The sequence below is a fragment of the Xenopus laevis genome, chromosome 7L (genome assembly GCF_017654675.1).
Source record: "Xenopus laevis strain J_2021 chromosome 7L, Xenopus_laevis_v10.1, whole genome shotgun sequence".
Classification (NCBI taxonomy): Eukaryota; Metazoa; Chordata; class Amphibia; order Anura; family Pipidae; genus Xenopus; species Xenopus laevis.
Genome location: NC_054383.1, coordinates 34,744,401 through 34,761,142, shown reverse-complemented (window position 1 = coordinate 34,761,142; position 16,742 = coordinate 34,744,401). Strand labels below are relative to the sequence as shown.

Sequence of the window (16,742 nt, the reverse complement as noted above, 5' to 3'; positions counted from 1 at the left end):
AACAATGTATATCAAGAAGGGTTTAATTGAAATATAGGTCACGTGGTTAAGTGAGTAAGAAGGAAAAGGCGGGGTTATGCCCATAAAGGTGTTTTGTCACATTTAGAATTAAATCCTGATGAAGGGAGGTTGTACCCCCCGAAACATTGATATTGGTGGAGATGTAAATAAAAAAAGGGGCACTTTCCCCACTGCAGAAAATTTGGTGTGTGCGGAACCCGTGAATAAAAAGTTGCTGTTGCTATGGGGCCGTGCCGGGTCAGCGGAGAACCCTTGTGGGTAATACACTGAAGATTTCCTATGCACAATGTTCCTCTATCTCAAACACAAATGAGACAAACTGTGGAGATGATTGGGTTGTTGCATGGCACATTGCTCTGTAGTTATGTAGGAACTCTGTTGTAAATACTTTCCCAGTAAGATTTGCTGTCTGTAGTGCTTCTTTCAGACTTCTGTTGAATCGCTCGATTTCTCCATTTGCTTGTGGATAATACACTGAAGATTTCCTATGCACAATATTCCTCTCTCTCAGAAAGGATTCAAACTCATATGAGACAAACTGTGGTCCGTGTCTGATATTAACTCCTTTGGATTACCTTCTCTGCTGAAGACTGTAGACAGAAATGTTATTACTGTAGCTGATGTTATATGAGAAACGAATGCAATTTCAGGCCATTTACTGTAATAGTCTATCAAGGTTATAGAAAATCTACCATCTATAGGAGCATCTGTAAAAGGACTGTTAATATCAATAGCAAGCTTTTCCCATGCTGAATCAGGGAATGGTACTGGCTTTAGTGGTGGTGTATGTGTGATAGCTGTTTTGTCATGTTTCTGACAAGTAACACCAGAATGAATGGCAGTTACCACATCAGCATCCATTGCTGGCCACCAGTATAGTTCTCGTAGTCTTTGTTTTGTACGTACAATTCCTTGATGACTCTCATGTGCAAGTTGTATGAGCTTTTCTCGCAAGGTCTCTGGTACCAGTAAATGATGAGCTGCACGGACAACATAGGCATCTACTAATCCTGTAGTAAGGTTAAAGATCAGGACTGAGTTTCTTCTCAGCATTTGGCCATTTGCTTTGTAAGATGTCCCGTAGTTTTACTTGAATTGGACATGTGAGACAAGCTTGCTCAGCAGCTGTAACTGTAGAGGATAGTAAATCAGTGCCTCAACTTCTATGTCCTCATCCTGTGTATCAGAAGCTGCAGGTAAAGTTAAACGTGACAAACAATCAGCAGTAACTTTTTTCAAAAGTGGTTTGTATTGCATTTTGTAGTTGAAATTCAGTAGCCTTACTGACCATCTAGCTATACATATTCCAGCTCTTCCTAGTCCCTTTGTTGTAAGCAGTGTAGTTAAAGGGCTATGATCAGTGCATAAGGTAAATTCTCTACCCCATAGGTAGGTTCTCCATTTTTCTGTTGCCCAAACACATGCTAGAGCTTCTTTTTTAACAGTGGAATACTTACGCTCTGTCTCTGTAAGTGTTCTGGATGCAAATCTCTGTATGATCAGCATGGATCTGTGTGAGAACTGCACCAACGCCATAGACTGAAGCATCTGTAGTAACCATAGTGGGTAGTGCAGGATCAAATAAAGCTAGCGCTGGACTGTTCACAATTAGCTGTTTCAAAGCTATGTTTAGCAGACTCTGACCACACCAGACTTAGGGGCCGATTCATCAAGGGTCGAATATCGAGGGTTAATTAACCCTCGATATTCGACTAGGAATTGAAATCCTTCGACTTCGAATATCGAAGTCGAAGGATTTAGCGCAAATTCTGCGATCGAACGATCGAAGGATTTTAATCCAACGATCGAAGGAATATCCTTCGATTAAAAAAACTTAGGCAAGCCTATGGGGACCTTCCCCATAGGCTAACATTGACTTCGGTAGCTTTTATCTGCCGAACTAGGGAGTCGAAGTTTTTTTTAAAGAGACAGTACTTCAACTATCGAATGGTCGAATAGTCGAACGATTTATACTTCGAATCCTTCGATAGTCGTAGTCGAAGGTCGAACTAGCCCATTCGATGGTCGAAGTAGCCCAAAAAACACTTCGAAATTCGAAGTTTTTTTACTTCGAATCCTTCACTCGAGCTTGATGAATCGGCCCCTTAAAGTTCCACATTGTAGTGCTCTAAGTGGCTCCACAACTGAAGCATAGTTGGGAATAAACTTAGAATACCATGAAGTAAGACCTAAGAAAGCTCGTAGGGTCTGGAAATCAGATGGAGGTGCTGCTTGTGTAACAGCGTTGACATGGTCAGGGTCAGGCAGTAATCCATTTTTTGAGATTATATGACCAAGAAATGACAGTTTGTCAGAAGTGACATTTGGAAAGGTTCAGTTTCAGTCCTGCAGAATCAATGCATTTCTGAACCTTTTCTAGGTACTTGTCATGAAGATCCATAGTTGGAGCGTAGACAACTATCATCCAAGTAGCATTCTACACCAGGTATGCCATGGAGTATAGAAGACATCAGTCTTTGAAAACAACTCGGTGCTGAAGCCAGTCCATAAGGTACATGCTTGAACCGAAACAAACCATCATGGGTGATAAATGCAGCGAGGTCTCTACTTTCCTCATGGAGTAATACTTGATGATAAGCACTAGAAAAGAATTTTGCTCCTCAGAGTTCTGAAAATATTTCCTCTCTGTGTGGCAAGGAATGATTATCCATAACAACTGCTTTATTAGGTTCACGGATCAACACACAATCAAATCCAGTTTTCTTCATTGTTACAATAATTGGCAGCAACATAACTAAAGGGGGGCGGGCCCTGGCGCAGGACGTGCAGCTGGGCCCCCCTCTGTATTCCGGCCGGAATTCATGGTGCGCGAGCTGCCGGGGGGGGGACCTGAGGGGGTGCGGGCCCTGGCCACTGACAATTGGTGAAACCCATTCAATCACATCTTGCTCTACCAGTTTCTTTAGTTCCTGTGAGGCAGTCTCCCTTATAGAGTAGGGCCATCGCCTCAATTTCTGGCATACTGGTTTTACATCTGGTCTCAACTTAACTTTATGTACAATGTTCTTTGCACAACCCAGTGAAGTGTTGCTTCGTGGTGAAATTTTAGACACTGGCTGTGTGGCAGGCACTGGTGCTGTAGTAATGAGACCATCAACTAATTGTAGGTTTAATGCAGCAAAGAGATCCCTTCTAAGTATAGCAGAATGCAAAAAGTCACATTTTGCAGTATTTGATTCAAATTGTACAGTCACTAGCAAGCAACCAAGCATAGGGATCAGTTCCTTTAAGTAACGGACCAGTTTCAGGGCAGGTGCAACAAGCGGATCTTTTGGGATGTATTTCATGAAAATATCCTTTGGTAGTATAGAAACAGCTGAACCTGTATCAAGCATCAAGTTAATGGAGTGTCCCTTGTCAGCAGAAGCAGTACTGACATTGACAGTTCATATAAACTTGTATGGAATTAATGTATTAGCTTTATCCACACTTAATACATTTGTGACATTTGTAGTAGTGATTCATGAACATCTTTAGCAGAACTACGGCAGATCTTAGCAAAATGTCCTACTTTTGTGCATTTGCGGCACAGTTTAGCTTTTGCAGGACATGTAACATGATTTGCAGTGTGTTGTGTTGAACCACAGCGAAAGCAGTATTTTCTATTTGTATTTGCTGCATTGTTTTGCAGTGTAGGTGAATCCCTTTCCTTAGCACTGTATTTTGCCTGTGACTGTGCATTATTAGGCCACAGTGCTGAATTCACAATCTGTACATTCCCAGCAGTTCCCTGACTGAGAGTTTTAGCCTCTGCCACTGCTGTTTCAATTTGGCTAGCAACTGTAATAGCCTATGCAAGGGTTAAATCCTGCTCTAGGAGCAGTCTCTCTCTAATGCGAGATGAGTTTGTTTTTTCCACTATTTGGTCTCTTAGCATTTCATCTGTTAGATTCCCAAACTCACAGGTAACAACCAGCTCTCTCAAAGCTGCTACAAATTGTTCTGTGGATTTGCCATTAAGTTGTCCAAATTGGCGGAATTTATATCTTTCAGCAACCACATTTACTCTTGGCACAAATTAGTTCTTTATAGCAGTAAGAGCAGTTTCATAAGTATCATCAGGTAATGGTAATGTATAGAATATACGCTGTCCCTCTGCTCCCAGGCAGTGAATAAGTAAAGCACACTTTCTAGCAGCAGAAATCTCCCCTTGGTCAGCAGCAATGATGTAATTTTCAAACATACGGATCCAAGCAGTAAAAGGTATGGAAGGCTCACCAGGGTTTTGAAGAAAAGGTGCAGGGGGCTGCTGCAGAGGTAGAAGGGCCATCCTTGTCGCCATTTGTTATGTTTTGGGTAGCCGAAGATGAGTAGAGTATAACAGTGCTTTATTAGCAGAGACTCATGCGGCATTACACAACAGTAACTTCCACTTTTAAGCTACCAGGAAGTATGCACAGTATAAGTTTGAGCACAGTGACATCTAAAGGCCATTTGTATAAACACCGCACTATCTTTATTTGTATAATATGTGTAAGCAATATATCATGACCCCCCCTCTGAGTCTTAGGAGAGTGGATTGTGCTTAAAGGGCACCTGTCACCTTAAATAGTTTTCCCCACCAGAGGTGCGGTCTAATAGAAAGTTCAGGGAAACAATCATTTTTTTTTTTTTAAATATTGCCCCCGCCAATGATAGGCTACCAGGACTGGGAAGGACCTCCCAGTGCAGGCAGTCATGTTGGGACACACGCATGCTCATAATGAGCTAGTGCTGCAACTCACTCTTGTGACTTATGTCAGCCTAACATTGGATTTTTTAAACCTGCACCTCTGGTGGGGAAACTATTTTAGGGTGACAGATGCCCTTTAAAATGGGTGTTACTGTGCTGCTTCTCAAATAATTTGAAGCACTCCCAGCACCAAATTCTGCCTAGAGCCCCAACTGAAGAAACACACAAACGGCAAGTTTACAGACAGTTGTCTCCCACACGCCACCCCCCCTAAAGAAGCTTTGCATCACTTTTAAAGGGAGAGAAACCTTTTATCAGGGGCGCTGCACCAATTAGAAGAGTTGAAAAAAAAAGTCCAGTTTTTAAGCTGGAAATTCGGCTTTTGAAATTCGGCTTTTCTAGTGCAAGATAGCACAACTGCTCTCTCTGCACTTGAGATGGGATCCCCATCATACCCCCTCCGGTGCAGAAAAGGTACGTGCTGTGGGGAGACTTTATAAATGTGTTGCTCTATCTAAATGTCGAAGGAATGTAACACCCTGGTGTTATATGAGGGCCTAATAGAGTAGAATGCCTTGGTGCATGCAGTTGGTACAGAAAATTAGGCTAATCAAATGGGGAAGCTGAGCACCTGTGAGAGGCCATGTTTGATTTAATGAAATGGTTAAACCACAAGTGTAGATTATGTTTTGTTTTTGCTAATGGGGAGCAAAGCTATGTTCTCAGAATGCAAACAACTCCTGATTTACTCCTCCAGACTAACATGAGGCCCTTAGTTGTGTACAGCGAGTTATCGGTATTCAGATGAGCAAACAACTCGTTAAATTGCTTTGCTTATATCTCATTCACCCATGACATCAAAGAAGGCCAAATAATTGATCCATACAGAATTTAATCAGGCTCACGCATTATAGTGCACTTCAGTTTGCTGGACAAAAAGGAATAACAATAACTCCTTTCAGTTGCACATTGTGTTTTAGGTGCTTCTTTTTTGTTTTAAAATAAAATGTTTTCTGGGCTAAACATTTTGTACCAAGTTGAGTTTCTCTGGTCTGAATCCCAGCAAATAATTCAGCTGAAAATAAAGGTGAAACTAGGCCTGGACTTGGATCCAAAATAGGCCCTGGCATTCCAAGTACACAGAGGCCCAAAAAGCCCCTCACAGGCCCAATAATTAGTGACTGTCTATGGCATCTTACAGCAGCCCAACTGGCATTTTCCAGATTCCACAAATTGCCAGTCTGGGTGAAACCATTCTTTATGGTCTTGTTACAGATTCATGTAGTCCAGTGCTGTCCAACTTCTGTGGTACAGAGGGACTGAATTTTTCTAGCCTATGTGGTGGAGGGACGATAATGGAAGCCAGTGTTGAGCACCCCCTGTTTTTAAACCACGCCAACTTTAAACCACACCTGTGTTACCACAAGAACTTTTATGGCCATGTCCACATTGATGGTGGACCAAAAAAAACAAATGGTTGGTGATCACTGCAGGGATATCACTCATGACTCATGTGAAAAATTTAAGTCATATTAAAACATACCCTTAAATCCATATGCCTCCTCCTACCCTGTATATAACACAGCACCTCCCCACACATGATTGTGTGACCTTAGGGGGCCCTAACAACAATTTCCAAGTGCTAACAATGCCACAGAACAAACCCTACCAGGCTCACCTCCCACAGGTAGCATAGGGCAAGCAGAGTATGGTAAACCCAGAGAGCATAGGGCAGACAGAGTATGGCACACACAGGGAGCATAGGGCAGGCAGAGCAGGGTTGCCACCTTTTGAAATTGTGGAGACCGGGCAGGGGGGTTGGGCTGTGATGTATGGGGGGCGGGGCCGTTACGTAGATGTGAGTGTCTGTGATGTCAGGGGGTGGGGCTATGACGCGGCGATTAGCGATTGGCCGATCACGTATCAATCAAGGGAATCCTGCCCAGTTTTCCTTATTTGGAAAACCGGGCAGGAAGTTTTGACCCAGGCAGCCCTTCAAAATACCGGGCTGTCAGGGTCAAAACTGGACAGGTGGCAACCCTAAGGCAGAGTATGGCACAAACAGGGAGCATAGGGGAGGCAGACTATGGCACACACAGGGAGCATAGGGCAAGCAGAGTATGGCACACATAGGGGGCATAGGGCAGGCAGAATACAGCAGAAGATAGGAAAACCTATCAGGACCATTCTAAGATGAACAGTTCATACTGTGCTACATAGAATGACATAGTGCTGGTGCTCCTTCTGCAGTTTGTATGAGGTTGTGAATAGGGCATTAGGGGTGTGAACAATAGAGGTGTTACAGGTGTGAACAATGCAGGAGTTTACTGTCTGAATTTGAGGTCTGAACAATGCAGGGGCCAGTTAATCTCAGAATTAATACCTATTAAAACGTACAAAATGTGTACATAAGGCCGCCATTTGGACAACAATGATGACATTGTGTTTGTTGCAATATTGACATGGTACTCTGGGTACAGCATGAACATGCAAAGGACTCAATGGCGTGGGGAAGAAAATGGGCATGAATGCCCAAACAACAATCATTTCCCCCTAATCTTGCCAAACCATTTTATAGAGGGTGGGGTTCTATTCTCCACGCTGCCAAATTTTCACTGAGCTGGTTCACTCAGCGGTCTCCTAGCAACATACAGGTATTCTTTCCCCTCCTTTCTCTCTATGGCCCCTTTCTGAACTATCCTGCTTACAGTGCCTTCCTAGCCCTGTCAAGGCTCCCCTTCTATAAGCCTACAGATCCAGGTAGCTCCATTCTCTAGTGAGAATTATTATATTATTATAATTATTATACTGATATTGTGTTAATCACCCTGTCACCAATATTAAAGGGATACTGGCACCAGCAATTTAACCTTTTCTTTTTAAATGTCTATCATAACATTGTCTATGCATGCTAATTATAAGTACTTGCCCAATGTTTTTACATTACCCACCTGATACCCCATGTTCCCCCATGAGGGCTGCCATATTTTTGCAGCAGTCCAATAGGGCATAGACTCACACTCAGACTCGGGGAGATTTAGTCGCCTGGCGATAAATCGCCTCTTCGTTTGGGCGGCTAATCTCCCCAAACTGCCTCCCGCCGGATAGAATCTAAATAGCAGGCGGGATGGAACTTGGAGTGCTTCATTTTCCGAAGTCACCTGAAGTTCGGGATATTAGTTGCCCCGAAGAAGAGGAGATTTGTCGCTGGTTGGCTAATCTCCCCGAATCTGAGTGTGAGTCTCTGCCCTTAGCATTAGAAACTCTGGTTGGGTTGAGGAAAAGTGTGGGTCACTGGACCCAAGTGTGCAAGATATATAATATTTCCCTGTGAGGAGGATGATATAGCCATATTACCACAAGCCTGCAGGACATAGGGAAGTTTGCAGTAGCCCTGCGAAGTTGCCCTTTAAACTGTGAAAAGACTTTTGTTTCTAGTAAGAAAAACCTCATGTGTACTTAACACCTTTCCTAGTAGTTAGTCTTCCATAGAAAAATTCTGTAGCCAGTAAACCGAGCACAATTCTTTTATTATTCATGTACAACAACGCAGTAAATATTTAATTCATTCCATAAGAAGGAAATTGTCCTAAAAATTCTGTTACAATGGGAAGAAAAAGAGAAAGGTGGCGAAAAAAGCACAATTGTGCCTTTTCAGGGAGAGCTGTTCAGCATGATTTATGTTGATCTAGCAGTGATTTATCCTTAAAGCCAGTGATGAAAGAACATTACAAAATAGCAAGTGACCTAGAAGATGAGAAGAGAAACGCAGGCTGGAAGGAGAGTCTCTGCATCCTTTGAAAGTGCTACAAAACGTCATTTGAATGCCGACATATATAAGATTCGCCGACATTTGGATCTATCAAGTGCAAAGCAAAGTCTCCAGCAAGAACACACTGCTCTCCACTCTCTCTGCTTCTCTTTGATGCCTTGTGATCAAAGTGTGCAAAATACACCCTCTCAGCTTGATTTCTCTTTTCTCCGGAATCACACCAGCAGCACAACACTAATGCTCCCACGATAATATATGCATGCACACAAGAAATGATCAATACCTATTCCCTGTCCCCATGTAGTATCAATAATAATACAAGCTGTTTCTTCATACATTTTTCTTTTTGCATGCTGGAGTATTTTTGTATGAAGTAGTGTAGCATTATAGATTTCTTAGCTGTCATTTAAATGTAAAGGAGCTGTAAGCCCAAGGTGACAGATTTAAATATAGTGTCTATATGTGTCTTACCGAAATGTTTCTGGACCAATACATTTTGTGTGGGTTCCACAATTTGTTGTACATTGGCCTCAAAATTTGTGTGCATGTCCACAAGCACATGGCATTGAGGGAACATTGTGTGGATCACTTCACCTTCAACTTTGATTTAACTTTTATTACGTTATAGAATAGCTAATTCTAAGCAACGTTTCAATTGCCCTTAATTTTTTTTATTTTTTCGTTATTTGCCTTCTTTTTATTATCACTGTTTCCAGCTTTCAAATGGGGATCATTGACCCCATCTAAAAACAAATACTCTGTAAGGCTACACATTTATAGTTATTGCTACTTAGTATTACTCATCTTTCTATTCAGGCCTTTCCTAGTCATCATATTCCATATTCATATCAATACATGGTTTCTAGGGTTATTTGGACTCTAGAAACCCGATTGCTAAAATTGCAAACAGGAGAGCTGCAGAATAAAAAAAGTTAAATAATACAAGAATAAATAATGAAAAAATGAGTTGTCTCGGAATATCACTCTCTACATCATACTGAAAGTTAAGTTGAAGATGAACAACCCAATTAAAGCAATATAGGAGCTGTAGTCCAACAACTCACAAAATGGATTCTGAAAGCAATACTGAATAAAAAGCAGTTGTCTGGCTCTCAGGCCACACAGGGTGTTTTGGGGAGATTTGGTCACCTGGCGACTAATCGCCTCGTTTTTGCAGTGACCAATCTCCCCAAATGCCTTCCCTGAATCTGCGCTGGCTAAAATAAAAAAAACGCCGGCAATAATCACACTCGGCGATTCGGGCGACTTTGGAAAACGAACCAGGGAAGGCAGGGAAATCTCCCCAAAACGCCCTGTGAGGACTTACCCTTAAGGGCCAGTGGCCTTATGAATGCTAATGACTAACTCCGTAGTTTTTTAACAATCAGTTAGAGCCAAAGGCATTTAGCACAGTTTTTGTTTCTTAAAACAAACACTTGAACACACACATGCAAGGCCAAGTATATTTAAAGAATGGTGTTAATACACGTAACTTTTTACACAATTGTAATTGCAGTTGCATTAGTAAATGTTCCCATATAACCACCCTTATGATAACAGAACAGTCTAATATCAGCACACCAAAATTGCACAGTAATGTCCCTACATTAGGTTCCAGCTATAGGATCATCAGGCTTAACACTAATAATACTATATCACAAATTAGGCCTGAGCCAACTAGGGGATGCAGTGGGTGTGTTTTATGCAAGGTATGTTATGTGGTTTCATATGTTATGGAGGCACTACCATGGGTACCATATAAAAAAGGAAATTCTACTATAAAATTTTTTGAACTTGAACCCCACTCACTCATTTCTTCAGGTCCATACACTGAACCCTGTGTACATTATTTTCTTGTTCAAGGCCAGTAGGGCCAGCATGTGGAGAAACCTAAACTATGTACTTGCTGGTGCTAAAGTAGAGATTAAAGTACAAAGAATATATTACTTTAAGAAACAACTGGCAGATACACCAGCAAGGTCCAGGCTGTGGCCCTACAGCTGTTACAGAACTGCAACTACCAGCATCCCACTGACAGCCCCAGAGATCTAGCTGAGACAGAAAGATAATATAATTAGTTTGTGAAAAAAGTACTCTGCACATGTTTACTTTTTATTTTTTGGGTTTATATCACCTTTAACTAGTACATTGGTGCTGTATATCTTATGGCGTCAGTCAGACCTTTGGTAACCTCAGTTCCTCTTTAAGTACAGTATTTGAACAAAGTTTACTTAGCTCTTAGAACTCTCAATTGCTATAAACATATATAAAGTACACGGCAGCTTGCAAAAATATCTTCATTTTGTCATGTTTTTACACTAAAACCCTTCAGAACTTCATTTATTGCTGTGTTCCTAATTGCCTGCTGGGATACAAGCATCTTTGCATACTGTGTCTTTCTTCAGGCATATGTACCCACTAAGAGGAATAGTTGTAGTTTTACTAATTCACTGACCTTGAAGCTGGGAAACTGTGCTCAATAAAGTCACAAGTTCTTGTATATTCTGCATGTTTCCATTCTATGACCATTATGTTATAGGTGATGTGATATTCAGATAGAAGCATATAACAAAAAAAACAAACATATATAGATGTATTGTCATGGTATGAAATGAGCACTCCTTCCCCTCTGTGCCAGTTGCTATTGTACACTGGTGGAGAAGGAGAGAGTAAGGTGTTTCCTGGAAGATCATGGCTACAGAGAATAGGGAAGCACAAGGACAAATGCCTATGAATATAGGGTAAGGGAAAGAGACAGAGGGGAAAATAACAAAACAGGAGTATTGATGGGTTGTTGTAGAACTATTAGGTTTCTAGGTTTATATCATATTATGGATTCTCTCTTTTTACCATATTCTGGATTAACTTTTGTACAAATTTTAATACTACAGGTATAGAATCTGTTGTCCAGAGGCCCATTATCCAAAAAAACTCTGAATTACAGAAAGGCCATCTCCCATAGACTCCATTTTACCCAAATAAATCGAATTCTTGAAAATGGTTTCTGTCAGGCTTACCGGAGAATCAGACGATGGATCTCTTCTAGATGACAAGGACCTCAAAGAGGCTCACACAACACAGAACCCACCTGGGGATGATACAGGGGGAGCCGTGAGTGGAGAGAAGCCAGTGAGGCTAAACAGAATTGAGGTACTAGGGAATAGAGAGAGAGGCGTAGTCAAACCGGATCCGAGTTCAAGGGCAGGGAGTAATACAGCAGGAACAATAGACAGGCTGAAGTCTGGACAAGCAAAGGTCATACACAGGAGTCAATAGAGAATGTTTGTATAGCTAGGCTTTCAAGGATAAACCGCGATAACCAGGCACAGATAAGATATAAAAATAAGTTTAAATACCTTGGGCCTTGGCGCCACTTCGCCAGCGTCAGAACGACTGCATAAAAATGCCAGCGTCACAACGTTTAGTGCCATAACACATGCGCCGGCGTCAGTCAGAATGTGCTCCTTGTTGCACGTGTCTGCGCCTTTGATGTCAGAGCCACCGGGAGATGCCGCGCCGAGGGACCCCTTCGGTAAGTGTTCTTACAGTTTCCTTTTTCTATGTAATAAGAAAACAGTATCTTGTACTTGATCCAAAACAAATGAATATATAATTAATCCTTATTGGAAGCAAAACCAGTCTATTGGGTTTATTTGATGTTTATATGATTTTCTAGTAGATCCAAACTATTGAAAGATCTGTTATTGGGAAAACCACAGGTCCCGAGCATTCTGGATAACAGGTCCCATACCTGCATTTATCACAGGTTTCAAACAAAACATAATCCTACACTTGTTTCCATTCTGGTGCCTGTCAACTCAATGCTGCAGTGGCCCTTAACTGGCTTGCTGGCCTAACCATTACTCTAAAGCCACAGGTTTGAGGCTGAAACATGATTCCCTGTCCCAGAAGAGCTTACAGTTCAATTTACCTATATGTCAAATAAATGCACCCTAGGGCCTCAAGCATCACTTAAATTGTTTTGGCAGTGTGGGAGGATAACTATACAAACTCCATACATTGTAGGGATCTATAGGGTTAATATGCCCCTATGGCTTTAATTCCCTACACTTCCTGATCTCCCTAGTTGCTGGGCAGATGCCCATGTAGCTAGATGTAATTTGCATATCCAAGTTATTGGCCAGGAGGCGCTGTGACCACACCCTGTCACACTTTGGTACAGTGAGAGAAAAAGGGTGAATCTACCTATTTGGCTTCTGGTTGCTGACCCAGCTGGATGTTCCCACGGAGCCTGGGTGCAGCAAGGCCCAGTAAAGCAATAGGCAGGTTAAGTAGCAACTAACTGTTATATCACTCATTACTGAAAGATTTAAAGCTTATTAGAATTCCCCTTAGAAATACAGAAAGGCACTGCGGCCTTGTGTTTATTTATGGTACAGGATCTCTAAGGCAACTCTTAATTAACATCACATTATTTCTAATAGGATTAAATTATCCCATCCTATATAATAAAGTTGAAGTGTCTCTGCGTCCAGTCCCTGTGTCCGTGGAATTTGCTACTGCGCATGTGCGGCGCATGTGTTGACACCCGGCCTGTAAAACAAGTATTGAGGCCGTTGCCGGTAATTTTTTGCAGCGCAGGGGGCAGGGAGGAAAAGCCACTTACTTTTCAGCTGCTGGCTGCCTGCTTCGCTGCTCCCTCCTCCCAATTCCTCAGCGTGTAGTGACGAAATGTGTGGGCGGTGTCAGCTCGCAGACTCTGCAGGGGGACTGGAGAGCCGAGTGTGTGTGCGGCTGACGGCTGAGCTGAAGTTTTTTCAGGAAATCCGACGGGCTCTAGGACCGCTCCTCTGTCCTATCTCCCATCCTGGCTCTGCCCCTCCCTCTCCTCTCCTCGGCTCTCCAGCTGCTGCTGCCTGCTGTGTGAATGTCCCAGCTCAGCATGGAGTACACTGTTGTACACAGTGAGGTGATCAAGGGCCCTGCATTTGGGTGGGGGCAGTCCAGTCCTGAAGGGGGGCAGGCCGGTGCTGTAGGGGGGGGCAGGCCGGTCCTGTAGGGAGGGCAGGCGGTCCTGTAGGGGGGGGCAGGCCGGTCCTGTAGGGGGGGCAGGCCGGTCCTGTAGGGGTGGCAGGCCGGTCCTGTAGGGGGGGCAGTCCAGTCCTGAAGGGGGGGGCAGTCCAGTCCTGAAGGGGGGGGCAGTCCAGTCCTGTAGGGGGGGGCAGTCCAGTCCTGTAGGGGGGGGGCAGTCCAGTCCTGTAGGGGGGGGCAGTCCAGTCCTGTAGGGGGGGGCAGTCCAGTCCTGTAGGGGGGGGCAGTCCAGTCCTGTTGGGGGGGCAGTCCAGTCCTGAAGGGGGGGCAGTCCAGTCCTGTAGGGGGGGCAGTCCAGTCCTGAAGGGGGGCAGTCCAGTCCTGTTGGGGGGGCAGTCCAGTCCTGAAGGGGGGGCAGTCCAGTCCTGTAGGGGGGGCAGTCCAGTCCTGAAGGGGGGGCAGTCCAGTCCTGTAGGGGTGGCAGGCCAGTCCTGTAGTAGGGCAGTCCAGTCCTGAAGGGGGGGGGCAGTCCAGTCCTGTAGGGGTGGCAGGCCAGTCCTGTAGGGGGGCAGTCCAGTCCTGAAGGGGGGGGGCAGTCCAGTCCTGAAGGGGGGGGGCAGTCCAGTCCTGTAGGGGGGGGCAGTCCAGTCCTGAAGGAGGAGCAGGCCAGTCCAATGCCCAAGACCACCTCCGCATTGCAGAGTCACCAGGTGGCTTCTTTACACCACTACTCAGTGTCCTTCTAGCGGCTCACACGACACCTATAATCTTCTAGCTCCCCACTGTGTGCTGCCTGGCCCACTCCCCCTGGGGACTTTAAGAGAGAATCTGTTTTATTTAAAACATTTTAATATGTTTTCTTATTTATGGAGACACAATTTTCTAAATTCCATGCTAACCGTTATTTATTTAATGTACTATACTGTGTTCACTGTATCTTTATATTGAATATATTAAAAGATTTTCATGTAACCCTACCCCACCTTTATTCCAGAGCTGGCAGTGTGTCTAGCTTCTTGGTTTCCAAAAGCCAGAATTGAGCACATGTGGCTTCACTCATCCTATATCCTATATAAAAATCCTCAAGTGTCTCTGCATCCAGTCCCTGTGTCCGTGGAATTGCGCTACTGCGCATGTGCCCCACGGACCGTTAGCTGCTGGAATTACCTGTCCGAAGAGAGGATCTGCCGCCTGCCACCTGAAGAGGATCCACCGCCGCCTGAAGAGAGGATCCACCGCCGGCGTCTGAAGAGAGGATCCACCGCCGGCGTCTGAAGAGAGGATCCACCGCCGCCAAAGGAGAAGACGTCACTAAGGAGAAACTGCGTGAAAGGGCCCAGGCAAACTTGACAGGTAAGCCCCACTGGCCACCAATGTTAACCCCCCCTGGCCACCAATGTTAACCCCCCCTGGCCACCAATGTTAACCCCCCTGGCCACCAATGTTAACACCCCCCTGGCCACCAATGTTAACCCCCCTGGCCACCAATTTTAACCCCCCATGGCCACCAATGCCCCCTGGCCACCAATGTTAACCCCCCTGGCCACAAATGTTAACACCCCCCTGGCCACCAATGTTAACCCCCCTGGCCACCAATGTTAACCCCCCCTGGCCACCAATGCCCCCTGGCCACCAATGTTAACCCCCCCCGGCCACCAATGTTAACCCCCCTGGCCACCAATGTTAACCCCCCCTGGCCACCAATGTTAACACCCCCCTGGCCACCAATGTTAACACCCCCCTGGCCACCAATGTTAACACCCCCCCGGCCACCAATGTTAACACCCCCCTGGCCACCAATGTTAACACCCCCCTGGCCACCAATGTTAACACCCCCTGGCCACCAATGTTAACACCCCCCTGGCCACCAATGTTAACCCCCCCTGGCCACCAATGTTAACCCCCCCTGGCCACCAATGTTAACCCCCCCTGGCCACCAATGTTAACCCCCCCTGGCCACCAATGTTAACCCCCCCTGGCCACCAATGTTAACCCCCCCTGGGCACCAGCATTAACCCCCTGGCCACCACTGCTACAAAGGGGGCCCTGCCTACTAATGTTACCCATTCTGAAATGTTGGGAGGTATGTGACGACATATGTTCTAGCGCCCGTTAATTTAACGGGCTTAATGTCTAGTATATTATAAATATGTTGTTCACTGTCTTGCCAAAACACCATCATGCAGTGGTATAAGCCTGGCTCATGCTTGCCTTTTATAAATCTTTGCTCCAACACAATATGCAGTTGTACATTAATCTATGTACAGGTATGAGACCTGTTATCCAGAATGCTCAGAACCTGGGGGGTTCCAGATAATGGATCTTTCCGTAACTTGGATCTTCAGACCTTAAGTCTACTAGAAAATAATTTAAACACTAAATAAACCCAACAGGCTGGTTTCGTTTCCAACAAGGATTAATTATATCTTAGTTGGGATCAAGTACAAGGTACTGTTTTATTATTACAGAGAAAAAGGAAATATTTTTTTTTAAAATGTGGATTATTTGGATAAAATTGAGTCTATGGGAGATGGCTATTCCGTAATTCGGAGATTTCTAGATAATGGGTTTCCGGATAACGTATCCCATACCTGTACATTTTCCTCCCCAAACTTTGCTTTTGAATTTGCCTCCATATTGTTTAGCTTGTTCTGTAAAATAAAGTGTCAGTGTCACTTTTTAAATATATGCCAACCTAGTTTTGTATGTTAAAAAAAACCCATGTATGCGACCCCTTTTTATCCAGAAAGCTCTTTATTACAGGAAGGCCATCCATTTTAAGTGAATAAGTCTAATTAAAAATTAGTTCCTTTAACTGTGTAATAAAACAGCACCTTGTGCTTGATGGTAATTAAGCTGAATGAATTGTTGACAAATCAATCCTACTGGGTTTATTTCATGTTTAACACATTTTTAGAAGATCTGAGGAATGGAGATGCAAATTATGGAAAAATCACTTATTTGGGAAAGCATTTGGACAATAGAGTTTGCATAGCCCCAATGTAGCTGTCACATCGCTGAGAGTGTTGCAAGAATCTAATAGCTGAAAATATGGTGTACGGTTACGTGGGCAGTTGCCAACATTAACCAATCAGCAATGCATTTTTTAAATTGGTAATGGTAACTGCTAGTATGCAATTTAGCATCATGAATCTACCCCCTCTGAGGACATGCACTTATTGCAATTTCTATTAAAGGGGATGTTAACCTGCCTTAAAATTCTTCCATTTGCAACTGCTAGAACTCCAGAATAGACATCCCAGA

The 16,742-nt window shown here is 43.9% G+C and overlaps 1 long non-coding RNA gene across 2 annotated transcripts in view; it reads right to left on the bottom strand.

Annotated features, from left to right (window-relative positions):
* Positions 1-13,415, bottom strand: part of LOC108696198 — a 41,416-nt gene extending 28,001 nt beyond the window's left edge. Inside the window, exons 1-3 of one of the 2 annotated variants that reach the window (XR_005962428.1) lie at positions 13,114-13,415; positions 11,843-12,044; positions 11,504-11,639 (exon numbers count right to left, since the gene is read on the bottom strand). This is a non-coding gene — a long non-coding RNA (uncharacterized LOC108696198). The remainder of the gene's footprint in view (positions 1-11,503; positions 11,640-11,842; positions 12,045-13,113) is intronic. The other variant, XR_005962429.1, reaches the window with a different exon arrangement.
* Between the last annotated feature and the right edge of the window lie 3,327 nt (positions 13,416-16,742).